Source organism: Blennius ocellaris, assembly GCF_963422515.1.
Source record: "Blennius ocellaris genome assembly, contig: SUPER_13_unloc_1, whole genome shotgun sequence".
In the NCBI taxonomy this organism is placed as follows: Eukaryota; Metazoa; Chordata; class Actinopteri; order Blenniiformes; family Blenniidae; genus Blennius; species Blennius ocellaris.
Genome location: NW_027662313.1, coordinates 1,771,759 through 1,798,787, shown reverse-complemented (window position 1 = coordinate 1,798,787; position 27,029 = coordinate 1,771,759).

Below are 27,029 nucleotides of genomic sequence, written 5' to 3'. Positions count from 1 at the left end.
AAACTTGTCGAAAATGAAATGTGAAGTTATTGAAATTCATTTCACAAACGTGATCTTTGAATACTGAGAGTCTCTGAAGGGTCAAACTCGTCAAAATTGAAATGTGAAGTTATTGAAATTCATTTCACAAACTTGATCTTTGAATACTGAGAGTCTCTGAAGGGTCAAACTTGTCAAAATTGAAATGTGAAGTTATTGAAATTCATTTCACAAACTATATCTTTGAATACTGAGAGTCTCTGAAGTGTCAAACTTGTCGAAAATGAAATGTGAAGTTATTGAAATTCATTTCACAAACTTGATCTTTGAATACTGAGAGTCTCTGAAGGGTCAAACTTGTCGAAAATGAAATGTTAAGTTATTGAAATTAATTTCACAAACTTGATCTTAGACTACTGAGAGTCTCTGAAGTGTCAAACTTGTTGAAAATGAAATGTGAAGTTATTGAAATTCATTTCACAAACTTGATCTTTGAATACTGAGAGTCTCTGAAGGGTCAAACTTGTCGAAAATGAAATGTGAAGTTATTGAAATTCCTTTCACAAACTTGATCTTCGACTACTGAGAGTCTCTGAAGTGTTAAACTTGTTGAAAATGAAATGTGGAGTTATTGATATTGCTTTCACAAACTTGATCTTCGACTACTGAGAGTCTCTGAAGGGTTAAACTTGTCGAAAATGAAATGTGAAGTTATTGAAATTCCTTTCACAAACTTGATCTTAGACTACTGAGAGTCTCTGAAGGGTCAAACTTGTCGAAAATGAAATGTGAAGTTATTGAAATTCATTTCACAAACTTGATCTTTGAATACTGAGATTCTCCGAAGTGTCAAACTTGCTGAAAATGAAATGTGAAGTTATTGAAATTCATTTCACAAACGTGATCTTTGAATACTGAGAGTCTCTGAAGGGTCAAACTTGTCGAAAATGAAATGTGAAGTTATTGAAATTCATTTCACAAACTTGATCTTTGAATACTGAGAGTCTCTGAAGGGTCAAACTTGTCGAAAATGAAATGTGAAGTTATTGAAATTCATTTAACAAATTTTATCTTAGACTACTGAGAGTCTCTGAAGGGTCAAACTTGTCGAAAATGAAATGTGAAGTTATTGAAATTCATTTCACAAACTTGTTCTTTGAATACTGAGAGTCTCTGAAGGGTCAAACTTGTCGAAAATGAAATGTGAAGTTATTGAAATTCCTTTCACAAACTTGATCTTCGACTACTGAGAGTCTCTGAAGTGTTAAACTTGTTGAAAATGAAATGTGGAGTTATTGATATTCCTTTCACAAACTTGATCTTCGACTACTGAGAGTCTCTGAAGGGTTAAACTTGTCGAAAATGAAATGTGAAGTTATTGAAATTCCTTTCACAAACTTGATCTTAGACTACTGAGAGTCTCTGAAGGGTCAAACTTGTCAAAATTGAAATGTGAAGTTATTGAAATTCATTTAACAAATTTGATCTTCGACTACTGAGAGTCTCTGAAGGGTCAAACTTTTCGAAAATGAAATGTGAAGTTATTGAAATTCATTTAACAAACTTTATCTTTGAATACTGAGAGTCTCTGAAGTGTCAAACTTGTCGAAAATGAAAAGTGAAGTTATTGAAATTCATTTCACAAACTTGATCTTTGAATACTGAGAGTCTCTGAAGTGTCAAACTTGTCGAAAATGAAATGTGAAGTTATTGAAATTCGTTTCACAAACTTGATCTTTGAATACTGAGAGTCGCTGAAGGGTCAACCTTGTCGAAAATGAAATGTGAAGTTATTGAAATTCATTTCACAAACTTGATCTTTGAATACTGAGAGTCTCTGAAGGGTCAAACTTGTCGAAAATGAAATGTGAAGTTATTGAAATTCCTTTCACAAACTTGATCTTAGACTACTGAGAGTCTCTGAAGGGTCAAACTTGTCGAAAATGAAATGTGAAGTTATTGAAATTCATTTAACAAATTTGATCTTAGACTACTGAGAGTCTCTGAAGTGTAAAACTTGTTGAAAATCAAATCTCAACTTTGCGAAATTCATTTCACAAACTTGATCTTTGAATACTGAGAGTCTCTGAAGGGTCAAACTTGTCGAAAAGAAACGTGAAGTTATTGAAATTCATTTCACAAACTTGATCTTTGAATACTGAGAGTCTCTGAAGGGTCAAACTTGTCGAAAAGAAACGTGAAGTTATTGAAATTCATTTAACAAATTTGATCTTAGACTACTGAGAGTCTCTGAAGTGTCAAACTTGTTGAAAATCAATCTCAACTTTGCGAAATTCATTTCACAAACTTGATCTTATACTACTGAGAGTCTCTGAAGGGTCAAACTTGTCGAAAATGAAATGTGAAGTTATTGAAATTCCTTTCACAAACTTGATCTTCGACTACTGAGAGTCTCTGAAGTGTTAAACTTGTTGAAAATGAAATGTGGAGTTATTGATATTGCTTTCACAAACTTGATCTTCGACTACTGAGAGTCTCTGAAGGGTTAAACTTGTCGAAAATGAAATGTGAAGTTATTGAAATTCCTTTCACAAACTTGATCTTAGACTACTGAGAGTCTCTGAAGGGTCAAACTTGTCGAAAATGAAATGTGAAGTTATTGAAATTCATTTCACAAACTTGATCTTTGAATACTGAGATTCTCCGAAGTGTCAAACTTGCTGAAAATGAAATGTGAAGTTATTGAAATTCATTTCACAAACGTGATCTTTGAATACTGAGAGTCTCTGAAGGGTCAAACTTGTCGAAAATGAAATGTGAAGTTATTGAAATTCATTTCACAAACTTGATCTTTGAATACTGAGAGTCTCTGAAGGGTCAAACTTGTCGAAAATGAAATGTGAAGTTATTGAAATTCATTTAACAAATTTTATCTTAGACTACTGAGAGTCTCTGAAGGGTCAAACTTGTCGAAAATGAAATGTGAAGTTATTGAAATTCATTTCACAAACTTGTTCTTTGAATACTGAGAGTCTCTGAAGGGTCAAACTTGTCGAAAATGAAATGTGAAGTTATTGAAATTCCTTTCACAAACTTGATCTTCGACTACTGAGAGTCTCTGAAGTGTTAAACTTGTTGAAAATGAAATGTGGAGTTATTGATGTTCCTTTCACAAACTTGATCTTCGACTACTGAGAGTCTCTGAAGGGTTAAACTTGTCGAAAATGAAATGTGAAGTTATTGAAATTCCTTTCACAAACTTGATCTTAGACTACTGAGAGTCTCTGAAGGGTCAAACTTGTCAAAATTGAAATGTGAAGTTATTGAAATTCATTTAACAAATTTGATCTTCGACTACTGAGAGTCTCTGAAGGGTCAAACTTGTCGAAAATGAAATGTGAAGTTATTGAAATTCATTTCACAAACTTGATCTTTGAATACTGAGAGTCTCTGAAGTGTCAAACTTGTCGAAAATGAAAAGTGAAGTTATTGAAATTCATTTCACAAACTTGATCTTTGAATACTGAGAGTCTCTGAAGTGTCAAACTTGTCGAAAATGAAATGTGAAGTTATTGAAATTCGTTTCACAAACTTGATCTTTGAATACTGAGAGTCGCTGAAGGGTCAACCTTGTCGAAAATGAAATGTGAAGTTATTGAAATTCATTTCACAAACTTGATCTTTGAATACTGAGAGTCTCTGAAGGGTCAAACTTGTCGAAAATGAAATGTGAAGTTATTGAAATTCCTTTCACAAACTTGATCTTAGACTACTGAGAGTCTCTGAAGGGTCAAACTTGTCGAAAATGAAATGTGAAGTTATTGAAATTCATTTAACAAATTTTATCTTAGACTACTGAGAGTCTCTGAAGGGTCAAACTTGTCGAAAATGAAATGTGAAGTTATTGAAATTCATTTAACAAATTTGATCTTAGACTACTGAGAGTCTCTGAAGTGTAAAACTTGTTGAAAATCAAATCTCAACTTTGCGAAATTCATTTCACAAACTTGATCTTTGAATACTGAGAGTCTCTGAAGGGTCAAACTTGTCGAAAAGAAACGTGAAGTTATTGAAATTCATTTCACAAACTTGATCTTTGAATACTGAGAGTCTCTGAAGGGTCAAACTTGTCGAAAAGAAACGTGAAGTTATTGAAATTCATTTAACAAATTTGATCTTAGACTACTGAGAGTCTCTGAAGTGTCAAACTTGTTGAAAATCAATCTCAACTTTGCGAAATTCATTTCACAAACTTGATCTTATACTACTGAGAGTCTCTGAAGGGTCAAACTTGTCGAAAATGAAATGTGAAGTTATTGAAATTCCTTTCACAAACTTGATCTTCGACTACTGAGAGTCTCTGAAGTGTTAAACTTGTTGAAAATGAAATGTGGAGTTATTGATATTGCTTTCACAAACTTGATCTTCGACTACTGAGAGTCTCTGAAGGGTCAAACTTGTTGAAAATGAAATGTGAAGTTATTGAAATTCATTTCACAAACTTGATCTTAGACAACCGAGAGTCTCTGAAGGGTCAAACTTGTTGAAAATGAAATGTGAAGTAATTGAAATTCCTTTCACAAACTTGATCTTTGAATACTGAGAGTCTCTGAAGTGTCAAACTTGTTGAAAATGAAATGTGAAGTTATTGATATTCATTTCACAAACTTGATCTTCGACTACTGAGAGTCTCTGAAGTGTCAAACTTGTCGAAAATGAAATGTGAAGTTATTGAAATTCATTTCACAAACTTGATCTTCGACTACTGAGAGTCTCTGAAGTGTCAAACTTGTTGAAAATGAAATGTGAAGTTATTGAAATTCATTTCACAAACTTGATCTTTGAATACTGAGAGTCTCTGAAGGGTCAAACTTGTTGAAAATGAAATGTGAAGTTATTGAAATTCATTTCACAAACTTGATCTTAGACAACCGAGAGTCTCTGAAGGGTCAAACTTGTTGAAAATGAAATGTGAAGTTATTGAAATTCATTTCACAAACTTGATCTTAGACAACCGAGAGTCTCTGAAGGGTCAAACGTGTCGAAAAGAAACGTGAAGTTATTGAAATTCATTTCACAAACTTGATCTTTGAATACTGAGAGTCTCCGAAGTGTCAAACTTGTTGAAAATCAAATCTCAACTTTGCGAAATTCATTTCACAAACTTGATCTTATACTACTGAGAGTCTCTGAAGTGTCAAACTTGTTGAAAATGAAATGTGGAGTTATTGAAATTCATTTAACAAATTTGATCTTAGACTACTGAGAGTCTCTGAAGTGTCAAACTTGTCGAAAATGAAATGTGAAGTTATTGAAATTCCTTTCACAAACTTGATCTTCGACTACTGAGAGTCTCTGAAGTGTCAAACTTGTCGAAAATGAAATGTGAAGTTATTGAAATTCATTTCACAAACTTGATCTTCGACTACTGAGAGTCTCTGAAGTGTCAAACTTGTTGAAAATGAAATGTGAAGTTATTGAAATTCATTTCACAAACTTGATCTTTGAATACTGAGAGTCTCTGAAGGGTCAAACTTGTTGAAAATGAAATGTGAAGTTATTGAAATTCATTTCACAAACTTGATCTTAGACAACCGAGAGTCTCTGAAGGGTCAAACTTGTTGAAAATGAAATGTGAAGTTATTGAAATTCCTTTCACAAACTTGATCTTTGAATACTGAGAGTCTCTGAAGTGTCAAACTTGTTGAAAATGAAATGTGAAGTTATTGAAATTCATTTCACAAACTTGATCTTCGACTACTGAGAGTCTCTGAAGTGTCAAACTTGTTGAAAATGAAATGTGAAGTTATTGAAATTCATTTCACAAACTTGATCTTTGAATACTGAGAGTCTCTGAAGGGTCAAACTTGTTGAAAATGAAATGTGAAGTTATTGAAATTCATTTCACAAACTTGATCTTAGACAACCGAGAGTCTCTGAAGGGTCAAACTTGTTGAAAATGAAATGTGAAGTAATTGAAATTCCTTTCACAAACTTGATCTTTGAATACTGAGAGTCTCTGAAGTGTCAAACTTGTTGAAAATGAAATGTGAAGTTATTGAAATTCATTTCACAAACTTGATCTTCGACTACTGAGAGTCTCTGAAGTGTCAAACTTGTCGAAAATGAAATGTGAAGTTATTGAAATTCATTTCACAAACTTGATCTTCGACTACTGAGAGTCTCTGAAGTGTCAAACTTGTTGAAAATGAAATGTGAAGTTATTGAAATTCATTTCACAAACTTGATCTTTGAATACTGAGAGTCTCTGAAGGGTCAAACTTGTTGAAAATGAAATGTGAAGTTATTGAAATTCATTTCACAAACTTGATCTTAGACAACCGAGAGTCTCTGAAGGGTCAAACTTGTTGAAAATGAAATGTGAAGTTATTGAAATTCCTTTCACAAACTTGATCTTTGAATACTGAGAGTCTCTGAAGGGTCAAACTTGTCGAAAATGAAATGTGAAGTTATTGAAATTCATTTCACAAACTTTATCTTTGAATACTGAGAGTCTCTGAAGGGTCAAACTTGTCGAAAATGAAATGTGAAGTTATTGAAATTCATTTAACAAATTTTATCTTAGACTACTGAGAGTCTCTGAAGGGTCAAACTTGTTGAAAATGAAATGTGAAGCTATTGAAATTCATTTCATGAACTTGATCTTAGACTACTGAGAGTCTCTGAAGGGTCAAACTTGTCGAAAATGAAATGTGAAGTTATTGAAATTCATTTCACAAACTTGATCTTCGACTACTGAGAGTCTCTGAAGTGTCAAACTTGTTGAAAATGAAATGTGAAGTTATTGAAATTCCTTTCACAAACTTGATCTTCGACTACTGAGAGTCTCTGAAGTGTCAAACTTGTCGAAAATGAAATGTGAAGTTATTGAAATTCATTTCACAAACTTGATCTTCGACTACTGAGAGTCTCTGAAGTGTCAAACTTGTTGAAAATGAAATGTGAAGTTATTGAAATTCATTTCACAAACTTGATCTTTGAATACTGAGAGTCTCTGAAGGGTCAAACTTGTTGAAAATGAAATGTGAAGTTATTGAAATTCATTTCACAAACTTGATCTTAGACAACCGAGAGTCTCTGAAGGGTCAAACTTGTTGAAAATGAAATGTGAAGTTATTGAAATTCCTTTCACAAACTTGATCTTTGAATACTGAGAGTCTCTGAAGTGTCAAACTTGTTGAAAATGAAATGTGAAGTTATTGAAATTCATTTCACAAACTTGATCTTCGACTACTGAGAGTCTCTGAAGTGTCAAACTTGTTGAAAATGAAATGTGAAGTTATTGAAATTCATTTCACAAACTTGATCTTTGAATACTGAGAGTCTCTGAAGGGTCAAACTTGTTGAAAATGAAATGTGAAGTTATTGAAATTCATTTCACAAACTTGATCTTAGACAACCGAGAGTCTCTGAAGGGTCAAACTTGTTGAAAATGAAATGTGAAGTTATTGAAATTCCTTTCACAAACTTGATCTTTGAATACTGAGAGTCTCTGAAGTGTCAAACTTGTTGAAAATGAAATGTGAAGTTATTGAAATTCATTTCACAAACTTGATCTTCGACTACTGAGAGTCTCTGAAGTGTCAAACTTGTCGAAAATGAAATGTGAAGTTATTGAAATTCATTTCACAAACTTGATCTTCGACTACTGAGAGTCTCTGAAGTGTCAAACTTGTTGAAAATGAAATGTGAAGTTATTGAAATTCATTTCACAAACTTGATCTTTGAATACTGAGAGTCTCTGAAGGATCAAACTTGTTGAAAATGAAATGTGAAGTTATTGAAATTCATTTCACAAACTTGATCTTAGACAACCGAGAGTCTCTGAAGGGTCAAACTTGTTGAAAATGAAATGTGAAGTTATTGAAATTCCTTTCACAAACTTGATCTTTGAATACTGAGAGTCTCTGAAGGGTCAAACTTGTCGAAAATGAAATGTGAAGTTATTGAAATTCATTTCACAAACTTGATCTTTGAATACTGAGAGTCTCTGAAGGGTCAAACTTGTCGAAAATGAAATGTGAAGTTATTGAAATTCATTTAACAAATTTTATCTTAGACTACTGAGAGTCTCTGAAGGGTCAAACTTGTTGAGAATGAAATGTGAAGCTATTGAAATTCATTTCATAAACTTGATCTTAGACTACTGAGAGTCTCTGAAGGGTCAAACTTGTCGAAAATGAAATGTGAAGTTATTGAAATTCCTTTCACGAACTTGATCTTAGACTACTGAGAGTCTCTGAAGGGTCAAACTTGTTGAAAATCAAATGTGAAGTTATTGAAATTCATTTCACAAACGTGATCTTTGAATACTGAGAGTCTCTGAAGTGTCAAACTTGCTGAAAATGAAATGTGAAGTTATTGAAATTCATTTCACAAACGTGATCTTTGAATACTGAGAGTCTCCGAAGTGTCAAACTTGTTGAAAATGAAATGAGAAGCTATTGAAATTCATTTCACAAACTTGATCTTAGACTACTGAGAGTCTCTGAAGGGTCAAACTTGTCGAAAATGAAATGTGAAGTTATTGAAATTCATTTAACAAATTTGATCTTAGACTACTGAGAGTCTCTGAAGTGTCAAACTTGTTGAAAATGAAATGTGGAGTTATTGAAATTCATTTAACAAATTTGATCTTAGACTACTGAGAGTCTCTGAAGTGTCAAACTTGTCGAAAATGAAATGTGAAGTTATTGAAATTCCTTTCACAAACGTGATCTTTGAATACTGAGAGTCTCTGAAGGGTCAAACTTGTCGAAAATGAAATGTGAAGTTATTGAAATTCATTTCACAAACTTGATCTTTGAATACTGAGATTCTCCGAAGTGTCAAACTTGCTGAAAATGAAATGTGAAGTTATTGAAATTCATTTCACAAACGTGATCTTTGAATACTGAGAGTCTCTGAAGGGTCAAACTTATCGAAAATGAAATGTGAAGTTATTGAAATTCATTTCACAAACTTGATCTTTGAATACTGAGAGTCTCTGAAGGGTCAAACTTGTCGAAAATGAAATGTGAAGTTATTGAAATTCATTGAACAAATTTTATCTTAGACTACTGAGAGTCTCTGAAGGGTCAAACTTGTCGAAAATGAAATGTGAAGTTATTGAAATTCATTTCACAAACTTGATCTTTGAATACTGAGATTCTCCGAAGTGTCAAACTTGCTGAAAATGAAATGTGAAGTTATTGAAATTCATTTCACAAACGTGATCTTTGAATACTGAGAGTCTCTGAAGGGTCAAACTTGTCGAAAATGAAATGTGAAGTTATTGAAATTCATTTCACAAACTTGATCTTTGAATACTGAGAGTCTCTGAAGGGTCAAACTTGTCGAAAATGAAATGTGAAGTTATTGAAATTCATTGAACAAATTTTATCTTAGACTACTGAGAGTCTCTGAAGGGTCAAACTTGTCGAAAAGAAACGTGAAGTTATTGAAATTCATTTCACAAACTTGATCTTTGAATACTGAGAGTCTCTGAAGGGTCAAACTTGTCGAAAATGAAATGTGAAGTTATTGAAATTCCTTTCACAAACTTGATCTTCGACTACTGAGAGTATCTGAAGTGTTAAACTTGTTGAAAATGAAATGTGGAGTTATTGATATTCCTTTCACAAACTTGATCTTCGACTACTGAGAGTCTCTGAAGGGTTAAACTTGTCGAAAATGAAATGTGAAGTTATTGAAATTCCTTTCACGAACTTGATCTTAGACTACTGAGAGTCTCTGAAGGGTCAAACTTGTTGAAAATCAAATGTGAAGTTATTGAAATTCATTTCACAAACGTGATCTTTGAATACTGAGAGTCTCTGAAGGGTCAAACGTGTCGAAAAGAAACGTGAAGTTATTGAAATTCATTTCACAAACTTGATCTTTGAATACTGAGAGTCTCCGAAGTGTCAAACTTGTTGAAAATCAAATCTCAACTTTGCGAAATTCATTTCACAAACTTGATCTTATACTACTGAGAGTCTCTGAAGTGTCAAACTTGTTGAAAATGAAATGTGGAGTTATTGAAATTCATTTAACAAATTTGATCTTAGACTACTGAGAGTCTCTGAAGTGTCAAACTTGTCGAAAATGAAATGTGAAGTTATTGAAATTCCTTTCACAAACTTGATCTTCGACTACTGAGAGTCTCTGAAGTGTCAAACTTGTCGAAAATGAAATGTGAAGTTATTGAAATTCATTTCACAAACTTGATCTTCGACTACTGAGAGTCTCTGAAGTGTCAAACTTGTTGAAAATGAAATGTGAAGTTATTGAAATTCATTTCACAAACTTGATCTTTGAATACTGAGAGTCTCTGAAGGGTCAAACTTGTTGAAAATGAAATGTGAAGTTATTGAAATTCATTTCACAAACTTGATCTTAGACAACCGAGAGTCTCTGAAGGGTCAAACTTGTTGAAAATGAAATGTGAAGTTATTGAAATTCCTTTCACAAACTTGATCTTTGAATACTGAGAGTCTCTGAAGTGTCAAACTTGTTGAAAATGAAATGTGAAGTTATTGAAATTCATTTCACAAACTTGATCTTCGACTACTGAGAGTCTCTGAAGTGTCAAACTTGTTGAAAATGAAATGTGAAGTTATTGAAATTCATTTCACAAACTTGATCTTTGAATACTGAGAGTCTCTGAAGGGTCAAACTTGTTGAAAATGAAATGTGAAGTTATTGAAATTCATTTCACAAACTTGATCTTAGACAACCGAGAGTCTCTGAAGGGTCAAACTTGTTGAAAATGAAATGTGAAGTAATTGAAATTCCTTTCACAAACTTGATCTTTGAATACTGAGAGTCTCTGAAGTGTCAAACTTGTTGAAAATGAAATGTGAAGTTATTGAAATTCATTTCACAAACTTGATCTTCGACTACTGAGAGTCTCTGAAGTGTCAAACTTGTCGAAAATGAAATGTGAAGTTATTGAAATTCATTTCACAAACTTGATCTTCGACTACTGAGAGTCTCTGAAGTGTCAAACTTGTTGAAAATGAAATGTGAAGTTATTGAAATTCATTTCACAAACTTGATCTTTGAATACTGAGAGTCTCTGAAGGGTCAAACTTGTTGAAAATGAAATGTGAAGTTATTGAAATTCATTTCACAAACTTGATCTTAGACAACCGAGAGTCTCTGAAGGGTCAAACTTGTTGAAAATGAAATGTGAAGTTATTGAAATTCATTTCACAAACTTGATCTTTGAATACTGAGAGTCTCTGAAGGGTTAAACTTGTCGAAAATGAAATGTGAAGTTATTGAAATTCATTTCACAAATTTTATCTTAGACTACTGAGAGTCTCTGAAGGGTCAAACTTGTTGAAAATGAAATGTGAAGTTATTGAAATTCATTTCACAAACTTGATCTTTGAATACTGAGAGTCTCTGAAGGGTCAAACTTGTCAAAAATGAAACGTGAAGTTATTGAAATTCATTTCACAAACTTGATCTTTGAATACTGAGAGTCTCTGAAGGGTCAAACGTGTCGAAAAGAAACGTGAAGTTATTGAAATTCATTTCACAAACTTGATCTTTGAATACTGAGAGTCTCCGAAGTGTCAAACTTGTTGAAAATCAAATCTCAACTTTGCGAAATTCATTTCACAAACTTGATCTTATACTACTGAGAGTCTCTGAAGTGTCAAACTTGTTGAAAATGAAATGTGGAGTTATTGAAATTCATTTAACAAATTTGATCTTAGACTACTGAGAGTCTCTGAAGTGTCAAACTTGTCGAAAATGAAATGTGAAGTTATTGAAATTCCTTTCACAAACTTGATCTTCGACTACTGAGAGTCTCTGAAGTGTCAAACTTGTCGAAAATGAAATGTGAAGTTATTGAAATTCATTTCACAAACTTGATCTTCGACTACTGAGAGTCTCTGAAGTGTCAAACTTGTTGAAAATGAAATGTGAAGTTATTGAAATTCATTTCACAAACTTGATCTTTGAATACTGAGAGTCTCTGAAGGGTCAAACTTGTTGAAAATGAAATGTGAAGTTATTGAAATTCATTTCACAAACTTGATCTTAGACAACCGAGAGTCTCTGAAGGGTCAAACTTGTTGAAAATGAAATGTGAAGTTATTGAAATTCCTTTCACAAACTTGATCTTTGAATACTGAGAGTCTCTGAAGTGTCAAACTTGTTGAAAATGAAATGTGAAGTTATTGAAATTCATTTCACAAACTTGATCTTCGACTACTGAGAGTCTCTGAAGTGTCAAACTTGTTGAAAATGAAATGTGAAGTTATTGAAATTCATTTCACAAACTTGATCTTTGAATACTGAGAGTCTCTGAAGGGTCAAACTTGTTGAAAATGAAATGTGAAGTTATTGAAATTCATTTCACAAACTTGATCTTAGACAACCGAGAGTCTCTGAAGGGTCAAACTTGTTGAAAATGAAATGTGAAGTAATTGAAATTCCTTTCACAAACTTGATCTTTGAATACTGAGAGTCTCTGAAGTGTCAAACTTGTTGAAAATGAAATGTGAAGTTATTGAAATTCATTTCACAAACTTGATCTTCGACTACTGAGAGTCTCTGAAGTGTCAAACTTGTCGAAAATGAAATGTGAAGTTATTGAAATTCATTTCACAAACTTGATCTTCGACTACTGAGAGTCTCTGAAGTGTCAAACTTGTTGAAAATGAAATGTGAAGTTATTGAAATTCATTTCACAAACTTGATCTTTGAATACTGAGAGTCTCTGAAGGGTCAAACTTGTTGAAAATGAAATGTGAAGTTATTGAAATTCATTTCACAAACTTGATCTTAGACAACCGAGAGTCTCTGAAGGGTCAAACTTGTTGAAAATGAAATGTGAAGTTATTGAAATTCCTTTCACAAACTTGATCTTTGAATACTGAGAGTCTCTGAAGGGTCAAACTTGTCGAAAATGAAATGTGAAGTTATTGAAATTCATTTCACAAACTTTATCTTTGAATACTGAGAGTCTCTGAAGGGTCAAACTTGTCGAAAATGAAATGTGAAGTTATTGAAATTCATTTAACAAATTTTATCTTAGACTACTGAGAGTCTCTGAAGGGTCAAACTTGTTGAAAATGAAATGTGAAGCTATTGAAATTCATTTCATGAACTTGATCTTAGACTACTGAGAGTCTCTGAAGGGTCAAACTTGTCGAAAATGAAATGTGAAGTTATTGAAATTCATTTCACAAACTTGATCTTCGACTACTGAGAGTCTCTGAAGTGTCAAACTTGTTGAAAATGAAATGTGAAGTTATTGAAATTCCTTTCACAAACTTGATCTTCGACTACTGAGAGTCTCTGAAGTGTCAAACTTGTCGAAAATGAAATGTGAAGTTATTGAAATTCATTTCACAAACTTGATCTTCGACTACTGAGAGTCTCTGAAGTGTCAAACTTGTTGAAAATGAAATGTGAAGTTATTGAAATTCATTTCACAAACTTGATCTTTGAATACTGAGAGTCTCTGAAGGGTCAAACTTGTTGAAAATGAAATGTGAAGTTATTGAAATTCATTTCACAAACTTGATCTTAGACAACCGAGAGTCTCTGAAGGGTCAAACTTGTTGAAAATGAAATGTGAAGTTATTGAAATTCCTTTCACAAACTTGATCTTTGAATACTGAGAGTCTCTGAAGTGTCAAACTTGTTGAAAATGAAATGTGAAGTTATTGAAATTCATTTCACAAACTTGATCTTCGACTACTGAGAGTCTCTGAAGTGTCAAACTTGTTGAAAATGAAATGTGAAGTTATTGAAATTCATTTCACAAACTTGATCTTTGAATACTGAGAGTCTCTGAAGGGTCAAACTTGTTGAAAATGAAATGTGAAGTTATTGAAATTCATTTCACAAACTTGATCTTAGACAACCGAGAGTCTCTGAAGGGTCAAACTTGTTGAAAATGAAATGTGAAGTTATTGAAATTCCTTTCACAAACTTGATCTTTGAATACTGAGAGTCTCTGAAGTGTCAAACTTGTTGAAAATGAAATGTGAAGTTATTGAAATTCATTTCACAAACTTGATCTTCGACTACTGAGAGTCTCTGAAGTGTCAAACTTGTCGAAAATGAAATGTGAAGTTATTGAAATTCATTTCACAAACTTGATCTTCGACTACTGAGAGTCTCTGAAGTGTCAAACTTGTTGAAAATGAAATGTGAAGTTATTGAAATTCATTTCACAAACTTGATCTTTGAATACTGAGAGTCTCTGAAGGGTCAAACTTGTTGAAAATGAAATGTGAAGTTATTGAAATTCATTTCACAAACTTGATCTTAGACAACCGAGAGTCTCTGAAGGGTCAAACTTGTTGAAAATGAAATGTGAAGTTATTGAAATTCCTTTCACAAACTTGATCTTTGAATACTGAGAGTCTCTGAAGGGTCAAACTTGTCGAAAATGAAATGTGAAGTTATTGAAATTCATTTCACAAACTTGATCTTTGAATACTGAGAGTCTCTGAAGGGTCAAACTTGTCGAAAATGAAATGTGAAGTTATTGAAATTCATTTAACAAATTTTATCTTAGACTACTGAGAGTCTCTGAAGGGTCAAACTTGTTGAAAATGAAATGTGAAGCTATTGAAATTCATTTCATAAACTTAATCTTAGACTACTGAGAGTCTCTGAAGGGTCAAACTTGTTGAAAATGAAATGTGAAGCTATTGAAATTCATTTCACAAACTTGATCTTAGACTACTGAGAGTCTCTGAAGTGTCAAACTTGTTGAAAATGAAATGTGAAGCTATTGAAATTCATTTCACAAACTTGATCTTAGACTACTGAGAGTCTCTGAAGGGTCAAACTTGTCGAAAATGAAATGTGAAGTTATTGAAATTCATTTAACAAATTTGATCTTAGACTACTGAGAGTCTCTGAAGTGTCAAACTTGTTGAAAATGAAATGTGGAGTTATTGAAATTCATTTAACAAATTTGATCTTAGACTACTGAGAGTCTCTGAAGTGTCAAACTTGTCGAAAATGAAATGTGAAGTTATTGAAATTCCTTTCACAAACTTGATCTTCGACTACTGAGAGTCTCTGAAGTGTCAAACTTGTCGAAAATGAAATGTGAAGTTATTGAAATTCATTTCACAAACTTGATCTTCGACTACTGAGAGTCTCTGAAGTGTCAAACTTGTTGAAAATGAAATGTGAAGTTATTGAAATTCATTTCACAAACTTGATCTTTGAATACTGCGAGTCTCCGAAGTGTCAAACTTGTCGAAAATGAAATGTGAAGCTATTGAAATTAATTTCACAAACTTGATCTTAGACTACTGAGAGTCTCTAAAGTGTCAAACTTGTTGAAAATGAAATGTGAAGTTATTGAAATTCATTTCACAAACTTGATCTTAGACAACCGAGAGTCTCTGAAGGGTCAAACTTGTTGAAAATGAAATGTGAAGTTATTGAAATTCCTTTCACAAACTTGATCTTCGACTACTGAGAGTCTCTGAAGTGTCAAACTTGCTGAAAATGAAATGTGAAGTTATTGAAATTCATTTCACAAACGTGATCTTTGAATACTGAGAGTCTCTGAAGGGTCAAACTTGTCGAAAATGAAATGTGAAGTTATTGAAATTCATTTAACAAATTTTATCTTAGACTACTGAGAGTCTCTGAAGGGTCAAACTTGTTGAAAATGAAATGTGAAGCTATTGAAATTCATTTCATAAACTTGATCTTAGACTACTGAGAGTCTCTGAAGGGTCAAACTTGTCGAAAATGAAATGTGAAGTTATTGAAATTCCTTTCACAAACTTGATCTTCGACTACTGAGAGTCTCTGAAGTGTCAAACTTGTTGAAAATGAAATGTGGAGTTATTGATATTCCTTTCACAAACTTGATCTTCGACTACTGAGAGTCTCTGAAGTGTCAAACTTGCTGAAAATGTAATGTGAAGTTATTGAAATTCATTTCACAAACTTGATCTTAGACTACTGAGAGTCTCTGAAGTGTCAAACTTGTTGAAAATGAAATGTGAAGTTACTGAAATTCATTTCACAAACTTGATCTTTGAATACTGAGAGTCTCTGAAGTGTCAAACTTGTTGAAAATGAAATGTGAAGTTATTGAAATTCATTTCACAAACTTGATCTTTGAATACTGAGAGTCTCTGAAGGGTCAAACTTGTCGAAAATGAAATGTGAAGTTATTGAAATTCCTTTCACAAACTTGATCTTCGACTACTGAGAGTCTCTGAAGTGTCAAACTTGTTGAAAATGAAATGTGAAGTTATTGATATTCCTTTCACAAACTTGATCTTCGACTACTGAGAGTCTCTGAAGGGTCAAACTTGTCGAAAAGGAAATGTGAAGTTATTGAAATTCCTTTCACAAACTTGATCTTCGACTACTGAGAGTCTCTGAAGTGTCAAACTTGCTGAAAATGAAATGTGAAGTTATTGAAATTCATTTCACAAACTTGATCTTTGAATACTGAGAGTCTCTGAAGTGGAAAACTTGTCGAAAATGAAATGTGAAGTTATTGAAATTCATTTCACAAACTTGATCTTTGAATACTGAGTCTCTGAAGGGTCAAACTTGTCGAAAATGAAATGTGAAGTTATTGAAATTCATTTCAAAAACTTGATCTTAGACTACTGAGAGTCTCTGAAGGGTCAAACTTGTCGAAAATAAAATGTGAAGTTATTGAAATTCATTTCACAAACTCGATCTTAGACTACTAAGAGTCTCTGAAGTGTCAAACTTGTCGAAAATGAAACGTGAAGTTATTGAAATTCATTTCACAAACTTGATCTTTGAATACTGAGAGTCTCTGAAGTGTCAAACTTGTCGAAAATGAAATGTGAAGTTATTGAAATTCCTTTCACAAACTTGATCTTCGACTACTGAGAGTCTCTGAAGTGGAAAACTTGTCGAAAATGAAATGTGAAGTTATTGAAATTCCTTTCACAAACTTGATCTTTGAATACTGCGAGTCTCCGAAGTGTCAAACTTGTTGAAAATGAAATGTGAAGCTATTGAAATTCATTTCACAAACTTGATCTTAGACTACTGAGAGTCTCTGAAGTATCAAACTTGTTGAAAATGAAATGTGAAGTTATTGAAATTCATTTCACAAACTTGATCTTAGACAACCGAGAGTCTCTGAAGGGTCAAACTTGTTGAAAATGAAATGTGAAGTTATTGAAATTCCTTTCACAAACTTGATCTTCGACTACTGAGAGTCTCTGAAGGGTCAAACTTGCTGAAAATGAAATGTGAAGTTATTGAAATTCATTTCACAAACTTGATCTTAGACAACCGAGAGTCTCTGAAGTGTCAAACTTGCTGAAAATGAAATGTGAAGTTATTGAAATTCATTTCACAAACGTGATCTTTGAATACTGAGAGTCTCTGAAGGGTCAAACTTGTCGAAAATGAAATGTGAAGTTATTGTAATTCATTTCACAAACGTGATCTTTGAATACTGAGAGTCTCTGAAGGGTCAAACTTGTCGAAAATGAAATGTGAAGTTATTGAAATTCATTTCACAAACTTGATCTTTGAATACTGAGAGTCTCTGAAGGGTCAAACTTGTCGAAAATGAAATGTGAAGTTATTGAAATTCATTTAACAAATTTTATCTTAGACTACTGAGAGTCTCTGAAGGGTCAAACTTGTTGAAAATGAAATGTGAAGCTATTGAAATTCATTTCATAAACTTGATCTTAGACTACTGAGAGTCTCTGAAGGGTCAAACTTGTCGAAAATGAAATGTGAAGTTATTGAAATTCCTTTCACAAACTTGATCTTCGACTACTGAGAGTCTCTGAAGTGTCAAACTTGTTGAAAATGAAATGTGGAGTTATTGATATTCCTTTCACAAACTTGATCTTCGACTACTGAGAGTCTCTGAAGGGTCGAACGTGTCGAAAAGAAACGTGAAGTTATTGAAATTCATTTCACAAACTTGATCTTTGAATACTGAGAGTCTCCGAAGTGTCAAACTTGTTGAAAATGAAATGTGAAGCTATTGAAATTCATTTCACAAACTTGATCTTAGACTACTGAGAGTCTCTGAAGGGTCAAACTTGTCGAAAATGAAATGTGAAGTTATTGAAATTCATTTAACAAATTTGATCTTAGACTACTGAGAGTCTCTGAAGTGTCAAACTTGTTGAAAATGAAATGTGGAGTTATTGAAATTCATTTAACAAATTTGATCTTAGACTACTGAGAGTCTCTGAAGTGTCAAACTTGTCGAAAATGAAATGTGAAGTTATTGAAATTCCTTTCACAAACTTGATCTTCGACTACTGAGAGTCTCTGAATTGTCAAACTTGTCGAAAATGAAATGTGAAGTTATTGAAATTCATTTCACAAACTTGATCTTCGACTACTGAGAGTCTCTGAAGTGTCAAACTTGTTGAAAATGAAATGTGAAGTTATTGAAATTCATTTCACAAACTTGATCTTTGAATACTGAGAGTCTCTGAAGGGTCAAACTTGTCGAAAATGAAATGTGAAGTTATTGAAATTCATTTAACAAATTTTATCTTAGACTACTGAGAGTCTCTGAAGGGTCAAACTTGTTGAAAATGAAATGTGAAGTTATTGAAATTCATTTCACAAACTTGATCTTTGAATACTGCGAGTCTCCGAAGTGTCAAACTTGTTGTAAATGAAATGTGAAGCTATTGAAATTCATTTCACAAACTTGATCTTAGACAACCGAGAGTCTCTGAAGGGTCAAACTTGTTGAAAATGAAATGTGAAGTTATTGAAATTCCTTTCACAAACTTGATCTTCGACTACTGAGATTCTCTGAAGTGTCAAACTTGCTGAAAATGAAATGTGAAGTTATTGAAATTCATTTCACAAACGTGATCTTTGAATACTGAGAGTCTCTGAAGGGTCAAACTTGTCGAAAATGAAATGTGAAGTTATTGAAATTCATTTCACAAACTTGATCTTTGAATACTGAGAGTCTCTGAAGGGTCAAACTTGTCGAAAATGAAATGTGAAGTTATTGAAATTCATTTAACAAATTTTATCTTAGACTACTGAGAGTCTCTGAAGGGTCAAACTTGTTGAAAATGAAATGTGAAGTTATTGAAATTCATTTCACAAACTTGATCTTTGAATACTGAGAGTCTCTGAAGGGTTAAACTTGTCGAAAATGAAATGTGAAGTTATTGAAATTCCTTTCACAAACTTGATCTTCGACTACTGAGAGTCTCCGAAGTGTCAAACTTGCTGAAAATGAAATGTGAAGTTATTGAAATTCATTTCACAAACTTGATCTTAGACTACTGAGAGTCTCTGAAGTGTCAAACTTGTTGAAAATGAAATGTGAAGTTACTGAAATTCATTTCACAAACTTGATCTTTGAATACTGAGAGTCTCTGAAGTGTCAAACTTGTTGAAAATGAAATGTGAAGTTATTGAAATTCATTTCACAAACTTGATCTTTGAATACTGAGAGTCTCTGAAGGGTCAAACTTGTCGAAAATGAAATGTGAAGTTATTGAAAATCCTTTCACAAACTTGATCTTCGACTACTGAGAGTCTCTGAAGTGTCAAACTTGTTGAAAATGAAATGTGAAGTTATTGATATTCCTTTCACAAACTTGATCTTCGACTACTGAGAGTCTCTGAAGGGTCAAACTTGTCGAAAAGGAAATGTGAAGTTATTGAAATTCCTTTCACAAACTTGATCTTCGACTACTGAGAGTCTCTGAAGTGTCAAACTTGCTGAAAATGAAATGTGAAGTTATTGAAATTCATTTCACAAACGTGATCTTTGAATACTGAGAGTCTCTGAAGGGTCAAACTTGTCGAAAATGAAATGTGAAGTTATTGTAATTCATTTCACAAACGTGATCTTTGAATACTGAGAGTCTCTGAAGGGTCAAACTTGTCGAAAATGAAATGTGAAGTTATTGAAATTCATTTCACAAACTTGATCTTTGAATACTGAGAGTCTCTGAAGGGTCAAACTTGTCGAAAATGAAATGTGAAGTTATTGAAATTCATTTAACAAATTTTATCTTAGACTACTGAGAGTCTCTGAAGGGTCAAACTTGTTGAAAATGAAATGTGAAGCTATTGAAATTCATTTCATAAACTTGATCTTAGACTACTGAGAGTCTCTGAAGGGTCAAACTTGTCGAAAATGAAATGTGAAGTTATTGAAATTCCTTTCACAAACTTGATCTTCGACTACTGAGAGTCTCTGAAGTGTCAAACTTGTTGAAAATGAAATGTGGAGTTATTGATATTCCTTTCACAAACTTGATCTTCGACTACTGAGAGTCTCTGAAGGGTCGAACGTGTCGAAAAGAAACGTGAAGTTATTGAAATTCATTTCACAAACTTGATCTTTGAATACTGAGAGTCTCCGAAGTGTCAAACTTGTTGAAAATGAAATGTGAAGCTATTGAAATTCATTTCACAAACTTGATCTTAGACTACTGAGAGTCTCTGAAGGGTCAAACTTGTCGAAAATGAAATGTGAAGTTATTGAAATTCATTTAACAAATTTGATCTTAGACTACTGAGAGTCTCTGAAGTGTCAAACTTGTTGAAAATGAAATGTGGAGTTATTGAAATTCATTTAACAAATTTGATCTTAGACTACTGAGAGTCTCTGAAGTGTCAAACTTGTCGAAAATGAAATGTGAAGTTATTGAAATTCCTTTCACAAACTTGATCTTCGACTACTGAGAGTCTCTGAATTGTCAAACTTGTCGAAAATGAAATGTGAAGTTATTGAAATTCATTTCACAAACTTGATCTTCGACTACTGAGAGTCTCTGAAGTGTCAAACTTGTTGAAAATGAAATGTGAAGTTATTGAAATTCATTTCACAAACTTGATCTTTGAATACTGAGAGTCTCTGAAGGGTCAAACTTGTCGAAAATGAAATGTGAAGTTATTGAAATTCATTTAACAAATTTTATCTTAGACTACTGAGAGTCTCTGAAGGGTCAAACTTGTTGAAAATGAAATGTGAAGTTATTGAAATTCATTTCACAAACTTGATCTTTGAATACTGCGAGTCTCCGAAGTGTCAAACTTGTTGAAAATGAAATGTGAAGTTATTGAAATTCATTTCACAAACTTGATCTTAGACTACTGAGAGTCTCTGAAGTGTCAAACTTGTTGAAAATGAAATGTGAAGTTATTGAAATTCATTTCACAAACTTGATCTTAGACAACCGAGAGTCTCTGAAGGGTCAAACTTGTTGAAAATGAAATGTGAAGTTATTGAAATTCCTTTCACAAACTTGATCTTCGACTACTGAGATTCTCTGAAGTGTCAAACTTGCTGAAAATGAAATGTGAAGTTATTGAAATTCATTTCACAAACGTGATCTTTGAATACTGAGAGTCTCTGAAGGGTCAAACTTGTCGAAAATGAAATGTGAAGTTATTGAAATTCATTTCACAAACTTGATCTTTGAATACTGAGAGTCTCTGAAGGGTCAAACTTGTCGAAAATGAAATGTGAAGTTATTGAAATTCATTTAACAAATTTTATCTTAGACTACTGAGAGTCTCTGAAGGGTCAAACTTGTTGAAAATGAAATGTGAAGTTATTGAAATTCATTTCACAAACTTGATCTTTGAATACTGAGAGTCTCTGAAGGGTTAAACTTGTCGAAAATGAAATGTGAAGTTATTGAAATTCCTTTCACAAACTTGATCTTCGACTACTGAGAGTCTCCGAAGTGTCAAACTTGCTGAAAATGAAATGTGAAGTTATTGAAATTCATTTCACAAACTTGATCTTAGACTACTGAGAGTCTCTGAAGTGTCAAACTTGTTGAAAATGAAATGTGAAGTTACTGAAATTCATTTCACAAACTTGATCTTTGAATACTGAGAGTCTCTGAAGTGTCAAACTTGTTGAAAATGAAATGTGAAGTTATTGAAATTCATTTCACAAACTTGATCTTTGAATACTGAGAGTCTCTGAAGGGTCAAACTTGTCGAAAATGAAATGTGAAGTTATTGAAATTCCTTTCACAAACTTGATCTTCGACTACTGAGAGTCTCTGAAGTGTCAAACTTGTTGAAAATGAAATGTGAAGTTATTGATATTCCTTTCACAAACTTGATCTTCGACTACTGAGAGTCTCTGAAGGGTCAAACTTGTCGAAAAGGAAATGTGAAGTTATTGAAATTCCTTTCACAAACTTGATCTTCGACTACTGAGAGTCTCTGAAGGGTCAAACTTGTTGAAAATGAAATGTGAAGTTATTGAAATTCATTTCACAAACGTGATCTTTGAATACTGAGAGTCTCTGAAGGGTCAAACTTGTCGAAAATGAAATGTGAAGTTATTGAAATTCATTTAACAAATTTTATCTTAGACTACTGAGAGTCTCTGAAGGGTCAAACTTGTTGAAAATGAAATGTGAAGCTATTGAAATTCATTTCATAAACTTGATCTTAGACTACTGAGTGTCTCTGAAGGGTCAAACTTGTCGAAAATGAAATGTGAAGTTATTGAAATTCCTTTCACAAACTTGATCTTCGACTACTGAGAGTCTCTGAAGTGTCAAACTTGTTGAAAATGAAATGTGGAGTTATTGATATTCCTTTCACAAACTTGATCTTCGACTACTGAGAGTCTCTGAAGTGTCAAACTTGCTGAAAATGAAATGTGAAGTTATTGAAATTCATTTCACAAACTTGATCTTAGACTACTGAGAGTCTCTGAAGTGTCAAACTTGTTGAAAATGAAATGTGAAGTTACTGAAATTCATTTCACAAACTTGATCTTTGAATACTGAGAGTCTCTGAAGTGTCAAACTTGTTGAAAATGAAATGTGAAGTTATTGAAATTCATTTCACAAACTTGATCTTTGAATACTGAGAGTCTCTGAAGGGTCAAACTTGTCGAAAATGAAATGTGAAGTTATTGAAATTCCTTTCACAAACTTGATCTTCGACTACTGAGAGTCTCTGAAGTGTCAAACTTGTTGAAAATGAAATGTGAAGTTATTGATATTCCTTTCACAAACTTGATCTTCGACTACTGAGAGTCTCTGAAGGGTCAAACTTGTCGAAAAGGAAATGTGAAGTTATTGAAATTCCTTTCACAAACTTGATCTTCGACTACTGAGAGTCTCTGAAGTGTCAAACTTGCTGAAAATGAAATGTGAAGTTATTGAAATTCATTTCACAAACTTGATCTTTGAATACTGAGAGTCTCTGAAGTGGAAAACTTGTCGAAAATGAAATGTGAAGTTATTGAAATTCATTTCACAAACTTGATCTTTGAATACTGAGTCTCTGAAGGGTCAAACTTGTCGAAAATGAAATGTGAAGTTATTGAAATTCATTTCAAAAACTTGATCTTAGACTACTGAGAGTCTCTGAAGGGTCAAACTTGTCGAAAATGAAATGTGAAGTTATTGAAATTCATTTCACAAACTCGATCTTAGACTACTAAGAGTCTCTGAAGTGTCAAACTTGTCGAAAATGAAACGTGAAGTTATTGAAATTCATTTCACAAACTTGATCTTTGAATACTGAGAGTCTCTGAAGTGTCAAACTTGTCGAAAATGAAATGTGAAGTTATTGAAATTCCTTTCACAAACTTGATCTTCGACTACTGAGAGTCTCTGAAGTGGAAAACTTGTCGAAAATGAAATGTGAAGTTATTGAAATTCCTTTCACAAACTTGATCTTTGAATACTGCGAGTCTCTGAAGGGTCAAACTTGTCGAAAATGAAATGTGAAGTTATTGAAATTCCTTTCACAAACTTGATCTTCGACTACTGAGAGTCTCTGAAGTGTCAAACTTGTTGAAAATGAAATGTGAAGTTACTGATATTCCTTTCACAAACTTGATCTTCGACTACTGAGAGTCTCTGAAGGGTCAAACTTGTCGAAAAGGAAATGTGAAGTTATTGAAATTCCTTTCACAAACTTGATCTTCGACTACTGAGAGTCTCTGAAGTGTCAAACTTGCTGAAAATGAAATGTGAAGTTATTGAAATTCATTTCACAAACTTGATCTTTGAATACTGAGAGTCTCTGAAGTGGAAAACTTGTCGAAAATGAAATGTGAAGTTATTGAAATTCATTTCACAAACTTGATCTTTGAATACTGAGTCTCTGAAGGGTCAAACTTGTCGAAAATGAAATGTGAAGTTATTGAAATTCATTTCAAAAACTTGATCTTAGACTACTGAGAGTCTCTGAAGGGTCAAACTTGTCGAAAATGAAATGTGAAGTTATTGAAATTCATTTCACAAACTCGATCTTAGACTACTAAGAGTCTCTGAAGTGTCAAACTTGTCGAAAATGAAACGTGAAGTTATTGAAATTCATTTCACAAACTTGATCTTTGAATACTGAGAGTCTCTGAAGTGTCAAACTTGTCGAAAATGAAATGTGAAGTTATTGAAATTCCTTTCACAAACTTGATCTTCGACTACTGAGAGTCTCTGAAGTGGAAAACTTGTCGAAAATGAAATGTGAAGTTATTGAAATTCCTTTCACAAACTTGATCTTTGAATACTGCGAGTCTCCGAAGTGTCAAACTTGTCGAAAAGGAAATGTGAAGTTATTGAAATTCCTTTCACAAACTTGATCTTCGACTACTGAGAGTCTCTGAAGTGTCAAACTTGCTGAAAATGAAATGTGAAGTTATTGAAATTCATTTCACAAACTTGATCTTTGAATACTGAGAGTCTCTGAAGTGGAAAACTTGTCGAAAATGAAATGTGAAGTTATTGAAATTCATTTCACAAACTTGATCTTTGAATACTGAGTCTCTGAAGGGTCAAACTTGTCGAAAATGAAATGTGAAGTTATTGAAATTCATTTCAAAAACTTGATCTTAGACTACTGAGAGTCTCTGAAGGGTCAAACTTGTCGAAAATGAAATGTGAAGTTATTGAAATTCATTTCACAAACTCGATCTTAGACTACTAAGAGTCTCTGAAGTGTCAAACTTGTCGAAAATGAAACGTGAAGTTATTGAAATTCATTTCACAAACTTGATCTTTGAATACTGAGAGTCTCTGAAGTGTCAAACTTGTCGAAAATGAAATGTGAAGTTATTGAAATTCCTTTCACAAACTTGATCTTCGACTACTGAGAGTCTCTGAAGTGGAAAACTTGTCGAAAATGAAATGTGAAGTTATTGAAATTCCTTTCACAAACTTGATCTTTGAATACTGCGAGTCTCCGAAGTGTCAAACTTGTTGAAAATGAAATGTGAAGCTATTGAAATTCATTTCACAAACTTGATCTTAGACTACTGAGAGTCTCTGAAGTGTCAAACTTGTTGAAAATGAAATGTGAAGCTATTGAAATTCATTTCACAAACTTGATCTTAGACTACTGAGAGTCTCTGAAGTATCAAACTTGTTGAAAATGAAATGTGAAGTTATTGAAATTCATTTCACAAACTTGATCTTAGACTACTGAGAGTCTCTGAAGTATCAAACTTGTTGAAAATGAAATGTGAAGTTATTGAAATTCATTTCACAAACTTGATCTTAGACAACCGAGAGTCTCTGAAGGGTCAAACTTGTTGAAAATGAAATGTGAAGTTATTGAAATTCCTTTCACAAACTTGATCTTTGAATACTGAGAGTCTCTGAAGGGTCAAACTTGCTGAAAATGAAATGTGAAGTTATTGAAATTCATTTCACAAACTTGATCTTAGACAACCGAGAGTCTCTGAAGGGTCAAACTTGTTGAAAATGAAATGTGAAGTTATTGAAATTCCTTTCACAAACTTGATCTTAGACTACTGAGAGTCTCTGAAGGGTCAAACTTGCTGAAAATGAAATGTGAAGTTATTGAAATTCATTTCACAAACTTGATCTTAGACAACCGAGAGTCTCTGAAGTGTCAAACTTGCTGAAAATGAAATGTGAAGTTATTGAAATTCATTTCACAAACTTGATCTTAGACAACCGAGAGTCTCTGAAGTGTCAAACTTGTCGAAAATGAAATGTGAAGTTATTGAAATTCATTTCACAAACGTGATCTTTGAATACTGAGAGTCTCTGAAGGGTCAAACTTGCTGAAAATGAAATGTGAAGTTATTGAAATTCATTTCACAAACGTGATCTTTGAATACTGAGAGTCTCTGAAGTGTCAAACTTGCTGAAAATGAAATGTGAAGTTATTGAAATTCATTTCACAAACGTGATCTTTGAATACTGAGAGTCTCTGAAGGGTCAAACTTGTCGAAAATGAAATGTGAAGTTATTGTAATTCATTTCACAAACGTGATCTTTGAATACTGAGAGTCTCTGAAGGGTCAAACTTGTCGAAAATGAAATGTGAAGTTATTGAAATTCATTTCACAAACTTGATCTTTGAATACTGAGAGTCTCTGAAGGGTCAAACTTGTCGAAAATGAAATGTGAAGTTATTGAAATTCATTTAACAAATTTTATCTTAGACTACTGAGAGTCTCTGAAGGGTCAAACTTGTTGAAAATGAAATGTGAAGCTATTGAAATTCATTTCATAAACTTGATCTTAGACTACTGAGAGTCTCTGAAGGGTCAAACTTGTCGAAAATGAAATGTGAAGTTATTGAAATTCCTTTCACAAACTTGATCTTCGACTACTGAGAGTCTCTGAAGTGTCAAACTTGTTGAAAATGAAATGTGAAGTTATTGAAATTCCTTTCACAAACTTGATCTTTGAATACTGAGAGTCTCTGAAGTGTCAAACTTGTTGAAAATGAAATGTGGAGTTATTGATATTCCTTTAACAAACTTGATCTTCGACTACTGAGAGTCTCTGAAGGGTCGAACGTGTCGAAAAGAAACGTGAAGTTATTGAAATTCATTTCACAAACTTGATCTTTGAATACTGAGAGTCTCCGAAGTGTCAAACTTGTTGAAAATGAAATGTGAAGCTATTGAAATTCATTTCACAAACTTGATCTTAGACTACTGAGAGTCTCTGAAGGGTCAAACTTGTCGAAAATGAAATGTGAAGTTATTGAAATTCATTTAACAAATTTGATCTTAGACTACTGAGAGTCTCTGAAGTGTCAAACTTGTTGAAAATGAAATGTGGAGTTATTGAAATTCATTTAACAAATTTGATCTTAGACTACTGAGAGTCTCT